Here is a 9,622-nt window from a genome sequence, read left to right as displayed (position 1 = left end):
TCCGCTCTATCGCATTGCAAACGGCTTTGTCTGGTCTCAGTCGTATTATATTCTGTTATTGTCAGGACTCTGACGTGGGTATCATTGACGAATTTAAAATTAATAACGGGACTGTTTCGGCAAAAACGGTTCGCAATCGACAAGATCTGGATGCAATCTGGACTCAATCGGCAGAAAAACAGCAATGAAAAATGTCTTCAGATCATTCCCGTTCCACAGGACACCGTCCCGAATACACAGAACATTGTTAGGAATTCGATCCGATACAGCAGAATCTGTCACGTCATAGGCACGATTGTAATCCGACTAGAAAAAATCGGCTGAGTTTCCCAGAATGTTACGGGACGCACCTAACTGTCGGGGTGCTTTGTCGAACTATTCGGACCCTTCCCGACCAGTAGGAATCTGTTACGAACTAAAACGACTGCGTTCAGACAATAATAGGACATTCCAGATAATTGAGGATACTAATCCGACTTTTGACTTTTCGTGTCGTATCGCTGTCTGATCTCAAACGGGAGCAATAATCGGCAATGTGTGAATCCCGCATTATCCAATTTGTATCTTTCGCCAGGTAAAATTCGACCGAGTATGTAACGACTGCTTCCCGATTCTACCGAATGTAATCCGACAGAGATCAGACAGTGACCAGACAGTGAACCGACGCTGACGGAAGTTATCCGTTCGAAAACTGTCGGCATAATCCGGATGAGTAGGTACTGTCGGAACGTTATCCTATTAAGGTCCGCTCTGTCGCATTGCAAACGGCTTTGTCTGGTCTCAGTCGTATTGTATTCTGTAATTATCGGGACTCTAACGTGGGTATTATTGACGAATTTCGTATTAATAACGGGAGTGTTCCGGAACGGTTTCGGCAAAAACGGTTCGCAATACTCACAAGATCTGGACTCAACCGGCAGAAAAACAGCAATGAAAAATTTCTCCAGATCATTCCCGTTCCACAGGGCACCGTCCAGAATACACATAACATTGTTAGGATTTGAATCCGACACAGCAGAATCTGTCACGACATAGGAACGATTGTAATCCGACTAGACAAAATCGGCTGAGTTTCCCCGAAAGTTACGGGACGCACCTAACTGTCGGGGTGCTTCGCCGAACTATTCGAACCCTTCCCGACACGTAGGAATCTGTTCCGAAATTAAACGACTGCGTTCAGACAATGATAGGACATTCCAGATAATTGAGGATAGTAATCCGACTTTTTTTTTTTCGATCGTTTCGTATCGCTGTCCGATCTCAAACGGGAGCAATAATCGGCAATGTGCGAACCCTGCATTAGGTTGGATTGGTCGGTCCGACATCTTTGCTGCATCAGTATTCGTTACTATAAGAGCTCACTCTGTCTCTTCATCAACCCCTACCACCACGCTCACGTGGTCTAGTAGATTTTGGTGGCATGACTGTATTTTCCGAGAAATCTAAGTGTTAATCAGAAATAGAAGGAATGGAATTGTATTTATATGGAACACGATCTTGACGTTATTGGTGAGAACGTAGTTAGACTGGTTCCCGATTGCAATATTCAGTATGTTACACATATACATGTACCAATATAACGCGAGAGATTCTGGCTATTAGCTAATACCTGGAACGTAGTAAGATCGCGGTATGCACGTAGTATAATCGTGTTAAGAACGTGCTATAATTGCAGTAGAAGCGTGGTAAGATCGTGTTGCAATCGGATAACTCGTGGTATGGTCGTAAAAAGAACGTGATGAGTGTAGAAAGATCTTGATAAGCGTAGTGAGGTCGCAGAATAAGCGTGGTGAGAACGTGGTGTAATCGTAGCGGGATCGTAGAAGCGTAATGAGGACGTAGAAGCATCGTGAAAGCAACGAAATTTTACATTTTCATGCCACTCATACCACGACATCACCACGATCTGAAAATATAGGTCAACTAGTTCATTAAACCTGAAACTAGTTTCAGATTAAACATATAGAAAAATTCAAAGTATCTGCAAACAGTAAGTGGGTGTCTGGCAGATCTGAATAGTATGCAAACATTATAACTCAAAACTGTCCAGCTGCTATTGATACATCAAGTCAATATGTTCAATAGTACTTGAGAAATATGTGATATTCTTTTTTATCTTTCAACATATTGAACTAATTTTAAGTATCAGCAAACAGAATGTCACTATCAAGGTGCTGACCAAATACATGTATATGTACAGTCATTCTGTTCAGTAGTACCTAAGAAACATATTACCATAATAATTGTTTGACAAACAGGCAGATGATTAAAGTGAATGCTTAACAAGCAATTTTAGTCTGTTTCCATTGAACAGTTTATATAATTTCAATTTTTAAGAACAGTAGTTGCCATGTTCAAGATCTGTTAAATTCATCATTTTCCACAACTTTATCAATTCAATTCAATTCAAAGTTTTATTGCCATATAAACTTTACAGTTTGTGACATATAACAGCACCAAACAAATAAAGACAATAACTAAGTAACTCAATATATATATACACAAATTCAGGTATATATTAAAGGGTCCCCTGTCCTCATTATCATTGACTTTTTAATAAAGGATCCTAGTTTATTCACTTGTGTTGGTGTTGATAGGTTAAGTATATATATAACTTTGTCATTGTCAGTGAGATTAGCAAATGAATTACTTTCTCTGTTAATGCAATTAAAATATGTTAATCTAATATTTGAATTATGAGAACAATTTATTAAGAAATGTTTCTCATCATCTAGTACTTTGCATTTTTTGCGAGGAATTTTAAAATGCCTTCCTTTTTCAATTAATAATGAATGGTTACTGATTCTAAGTTTTGTAATTAATTTTCTAAATTCAAAGTTTGAGTTAGACCTTAGAGAGGTAAGGTTTGATCAATAGATTTGGCTCAAGTCCTTTATAAAAAATTAATATACCCTTATCATCAATAGATCTCAACTTATCCATCAACAGGTTGTTTATCAAACATACATATTTAGAATCCAATAACGGAATCTTCATGAACAGCAAATATGATTGTTACATGAAGTTCATCTTTGTCTTTTGGTCTTTATGGATAGCTGTATCACTGACAATCATATGATGTGCTTATTTCGCTTTGTGAACAATCCATGCTCTTAATCCAATAAAATTTGTTTGCACATGCGTATATTGACTTCTTCAGAATAATGAATTCTATCAAGTTATCATACACTTATAATATATTTTCTTAACTTTAAAACACTTTCAAACTGTTAAATAGTGCACATGATGTAACTAATTCATTTATCATGACAGTAATGTGTTGCATTCCGAAATTGACATATTTGACATAAGATACGACAACCGTTCATACTGGCTGTTCAAACTCCTCCCTCTGAAAAATCACAGTGCCAGTCGTTTGCTTCTTTACACACAAAAAAAGGGAGGTTCATGGAAGAGCCTACACAAACACGTTTACACTTATACTTATCGTACATAGAAATTACCTTTATTGTGAAATAATTGATACAAGCTATACTTTATTGTAGTTTTAACATGGGTAGGAATTTTATTCGTGTTTTTTTAGCCCTCACTATCACTTGGGAAAAAATAATCACACATATAATGCCTACGCATGTTAAAACTACAATAAAGTATAGCTTGCGTCAATTATTTCTTAAACATTTCCATATTTTATATTGTCTTGATTGTTGTAAAAGCAGATAAAACATAAATACAGTCACAAAATACTGCAAAGCTCACCACAATACTTTCATAAGTAAACTACAACTTTGTAATAATCCCAATCTACAGACAATGGTCTTTTTTGTCTATTTGGTTTTTTTTAAGTTTTTGTTTGTTTTTATTTTTTTTTCTGTCTTGAATGCTGTTGTTGTAATTTCTGTAATAAATTTAATAGACAACACTATACTGTATCATCAAAATCATGGCACTCTTCTTTACTTAAAGATTTTCTCAAAAATCCACAACAAATTTTATTTCTGAATTGATTATCATTGAATACTAGTCAAAGAATTTAAATATAAAAATATTCAACTTGAGCTTTAACAACACATTAATACATATATATGCATAGCACATGAGTTAAATATCAGTATGTTGAATACTTTAATTTTCAAATTTTTGGACTAGATATAATTTTCCTTGCTTAAAGTTTTTCAGGGAAATAAGGTTAAAGATGGAAGGAACTATATCTTTTTCTACCCATTCTCAATTCCTTTTAATCCTCTATCATCAACAAAGTCTTCACAACACCCATTGTTGCATGACATTAAGGTGTGAAATTATCTGATTTCTTTTATTATCGGAAATGATCTGTTTTTATTTTACTGAGGAATCACAGTATTTCGTTACAAACAACGTCATAAATCAATATAATAGCCAATGTACTTAATGGTTTTCTTTAAAATAATTACCAGAACAATTGATGACTTAAGCAATATCAAGCACGGCAGAAATGGAAGAAAACATTTAATTTAATCACTAACTTTTAATTTTCAACTTAAAGACAGACATTAAATAGCACAAAAAACAAATAATCAATTTACTAATGTTCAAAAAAATAATAAAATTTATCCCATTTTGCTTCAGTTTTCAGTTTATTCTATAGATTAGTGTAATTTTTTCCGAAAAATAATACAATTGATAACATTTTGTTTCAGTTTTCGGTTTTTCAATAGATTAGTGTAATTTACTAATGTTTCAAAAAATAGTGTAATATATTACATTTTGGTTTAGTTTTTCTATAGATATGTGTAATTTACTAATGTTTCAAAAAATAATAAAAATTATCACATTTTGCTTCAGTTTTCAATTTCTGTTATAGATTAGTGTAATTTATTTATTTTCCAAAAAATAGTACAATACATTAGATTTTGCTTCAGTTTTCAGATAAGTGTAATTTTTTAAATGTTCCAAAAATAATAAGATTTATCACATTTTCTTCAGTTTTCAAAAGATATATGTAATTTACTAATGTTCCAAAAAATAATACAATTCATCACATTTTGCTTCATTTTTAAAGTTTTTTATAAAGATTATTGTAACTGCATAAGGAGAGAGACGAGCTTCATATGTAACTGTATTCTTCCCAGGATGCATTGGCTCTGCTTCCAATGGTTGTTCAATGACAGCTTTAACGTCTTTTCCGTACACTGAAAAGATAAAGGAAATTTCAGATATATTATGAAAGTACAAAAAGGTCATTAAAGATTGTGAACATTTAAAACTTCTATAATCCATTTATCATGTTTATAGATTATTTATCAGCCTTATTGCAAACTGCTTAACTAAATATCAATAGACCAGTGTTATCTTTTAACTAGTGTTGATGTATTTGGTAAACTCAATTTAATTCTTTGTGGTAGTTGTTTATAGAAATTTATTGTTAATGTTTTGCCTGGATTAATTTGAAGGGAATGATGTGTGTCTCATTTGACACAAAGAATTGATATTTTTCTTACTAGACTTCTTCAATATCAAAGTTAACCGAGATTTGTAATTCTCGTAAAACTGAAAAATACACATGATACAGAGTAATTAATTCTTGGATAAATGATAAATATCTACGTGCTAAAATTGATAAAATGTTGTAATCTGATGTTAGGTTTATTTTTTATTACAGAACTAAAGGAAAGTATTATTCAAAATGCATTTCTATTATCAATGGGTTTGTTTTTCAAAAAGAAAAGATTTAGAATTAAAATGGAAAAATTTAAATATATTGAACAGTTTTAAATTGCCGGCAAGTGAAAGAAAACAAAAGACTGATGATTCATTATGGTGTTAAATGCTTCCTCACCATCCTTGGCTATGTCATGGCAGCCATTTTTCATTTATGGAAAGAAGAGTACAAAGAGAGAAAAAAACGACCTTTGACGCAAAACCTGAAAATTCTAGCCAGATAAGATCAGGGTTAAATAAGGGGGGGGAGGTTAAATTCACAACCTTGGTATTGATTAAGCCAGTGGTCAATTTGCCTTTTCAGAATCTAATGCATTCTAGGTAATATTTTCAAAAGTTTACACCAATGGCTTGACATTATTTTCATATTGATGTACCAACATTAAAATTACCCATAGATTTTCAGATTCTTAAACAGTCTATTTAGATGATCTAATTAGACCAAGTAGTCACCAAGTACCAAGAAGATTGAAAAAGAGTTAAACTAAATTTAGTTGATAACTTGTTGCCTTACACATAAAATGTACCTTGATGGCTACTAAGGCACACATAAAAATTTGTCAGAACTATTACAGACAGGTCTTTTTCTGTTGACACAAGCATTAGAGGTTTCTACTCATAAAATGAAAATGTAAATTTAAATACTTTTATTGAATTTGGTGGAATAAAAAAAAAACACGTCTCCACATACAATGTTTTCATTTTTTTTTTTTTTTTTTTTTTTAAATATTTAAGAATTTAAGAAAACCGCTTCGCACAATTTACTTTAAAAATTCAATTCTAAATTTGGAATTGCATGATATAAACTGCATTTAAGCAAAGTAAAAAAAATCCGAATTTGTTTATAGGTCACTACTACCTTAAGGCCTTTATTCAGCCATAATGCTATAATTTTTCTGTTACGTAAAAAACATTTATATGTCATACTGACTTTTATCGAGAATTAATATCATATTTGTCCCCAAGGTTTGTCATATTTCACAAGGAAAAAGATAGAATTCAAATTAAAATGTCATATTTTTGTATATCTATGACAATACTCGAAGCTTTATAAAATGAAAAATCTAACTTATTATCTGCCTCTGAGTAAAATATAAAATGCAGCCTTAATAATGTCAAAGCATGTTCTGACATTAAAAAGAAATAAACAGAAATGATATAACATCTTATCATTTAAGCATCTTTCCAAAAAAATTAAAAAGCTTACCTATAAACTGGTTTAGGTTGATTTTCAAATTGCTTTTTGGTTCAGATTTATAATGAATTGTTATGGAAGTTTTAAATGAGTTTTATCTAACATCTCAAACAGTTTTTTCATGTTATTTTACCTTTGATTTTTAAAAACGAGAGTCTGGATCAGGGTCCTCCATATTTTGTTAAGCCAATTTATTCCCTGTCAATTTTTCAAATTTATTCTATTTTCTTTCTATTTTAGCACCCCTTTATACTCCATTCATTGTTCTAATTTTTCTCTTTTCTTCATTTTTAGGCCATTCATTCTCTATTCTTTATTATTTGGGTCTATTTTTCCCTATTCTTCATTTCTCTGCCAATTTTTTCTACATTCTGTAAATCTTATTACAGCTGTTATCCTAATGATAGCAAGTTAAAGGTTTGGTGTGCTTGCTTTGTTTGTATTAAAGTTTACTCAAGTATTGTAATTAAGATTGAAATCTGCAAACTATATAAGTAGGCGGAGCTAAACCTGTATAAAGCTAAATATGATTATTTGATAATGATCAATCAAATTTAAATACAATGTATATACAAGTTTAACTCTGCCTTTTTATAATGTTTTCAGATGCCAATCTTAATTACAATGCTTGAGCAAACATTAATACAATCAAAGCAAGCAAGCAAACCAATCCTTTAACTTGCTAGCATTAGGATAACAGCTGTAAAGTCATAATTTTACTTTCTTTCACAGCATTCCAGGAATCCAAGGCACTCTTGGACAACTTGGTCCTTCATCATAATCATATGCTTAACCATGTTTTCTATGAGAGTGAGGAAACATCTCTTGGCATAGTACCATGTGTCTGTACCTAACTTCTTGTTGTAAGGTTCTTAACTTTTGATCACTCTTTATATTCCAAACTCATAGTTTCCTTTGGCGCAATATAATGTTGTGCAATAAAAAAAGAAGGATTTTTTAATACTAAGATAAAAAGAAATTGTATGATCAATTGCCAATGAAACAACTATCTACCAACTGGTAGAGTTTATAGCGACTATAAATTGCTTAAACTGACCCCAACATCTCCTTATTTGTATATAAATAGACGAGAAAATCCTGCATTTGTTTGATTTGGAACATTTAGAATACTTAAAATTATTGCAAGAATACATTTGTATTTCAAAATCATACAACAAAGGTAAACTTTCTAGACCTAAGCAAAATTCAAAATATTTACCTAATTCATCATTTATCTTCACATTTTTTTTTAAACAGAAAAGTATGAAAACTTGCTCATATTGAATTGTCTCATATTTAACAAAAAAATAGATTAAGATTAATATAACTCCAACACAGAAAGATCTGTTACAGTTTAAATAACCTAAATCTACAAACCTGGAATAATTTAAATGTTAAATACTGATTAACTCGTCAAACAAAATATAGAACGGCACAAAGTCGTGTGCGTAATCAATTGTATAAAACCAACACCAAACTTAATCAGTTGATTAATTCTGTACTCATTCAAGGTTTAAAGAATTAAAGAGGATTTTTATTAAGATTGAAGTGATCCGTTTTCCCTAGATGTAATCATCTCTGATCAATACCAGTTTTGCGCCATATAAATAACACAATTAAGACATAATGCTACTGTGAATAGATTTTTGCCGTATCGGAGAGAGTTCTCTATATAAATCAGTTTGATTTATGCACTTTTAAATATCACACACTAACTTGTTAGATATGTGATAATCAATAATTGCTTTCTCTCTTGTAAAAAGTAAAATAACAACAACAAAAATTGAACTTCAAGGAATATTTTAAACAGAAAGTCCCTAAGCAAATGGCAAAATCTTTCAGTATTGTTTTTATAAAATCTTTGTTTTTTAATGAACAAAGTACTTTTCATGAAAACGTCTTCACGAATAAGGGATTTTTTTGTGCAAAAAATATTGTCTTCAACATAAAAAGTGTGTGGCTCTACAGAAAAATAATATAAAATATAATAGAAGTTTTCTCTACAAAATATTTTTCAAACAAAAAGTTCAGACAATAAAAATGACAGGACCAGAGAACACATCTCATATATTTGGAAATTAATAACATTAATAGAATGTGAACACAGTGATATGTCTCGCCTGTATATGATTTTGATAGAAAAATATTAAAGTTGATGTTAAAATGAAAAAATTAAAACATGAAAACTATGCAAAACATTCAGTCATTGAATCATGACTAAAGGCAAAAGTCAAAATGCCATACCAACTGCATACCAAATAACATATAAAGAACAATAAGTTGTTCACATTTAACAGACATAATCAAAACTTTAAAATCTAAACTCTAAAACAACTGCACACTAAATATCACTGACTGACCATTTTTGGTCCTTAAAGTCATATGAAACCAGTGAGTGGTGAAAAATAATGTTTATCCAATTCTTGAACCAATGCATGTATATATCATAAACTTAGAACTCTGTGCACGATTTTGTCATTTTTTACGCAAATATATCGTATAATCGTCAATTTTTTTTCTCTCTGTCTGTTATGATTTAACAAATATGGCTGCTCATTAAATGCCGTGTTTTCAAGCCGAAGTTTACCGATTGTCACCTTATAGTAAATAAATAACAAAAAGCATGGGTATTGAGCACGTGTTTAACATGTACAATCAGATAATTGTTTATTTTAATGACAGATCCATGCGTATTGCGATCGCCGGATTTTTACGAGGAGGGTTACGCTCAGGTCACTATGCATACGGAAAATATGTTGGCGAATT

Source organism: Mytilus galloprovincialis, chromosome 9 (genome assembly GCF_965363235.1).
Source record: "Mytilus galloprovincialis chromosome 9, xbMytGall1.hap1.1, whole genome shotgun sequence".
Taxonomy (NCBI): Eukaryota; Metazoa; Mollusca; class Bivalvia; order Mytilida; family Mytilidae; genus Mytilus; species Mytilus galloprovincialis.
The sequence above is the reverse complement of the archived record's forward strand: the minus strand, read 5'-3'. Positions refer to the sequence as shown.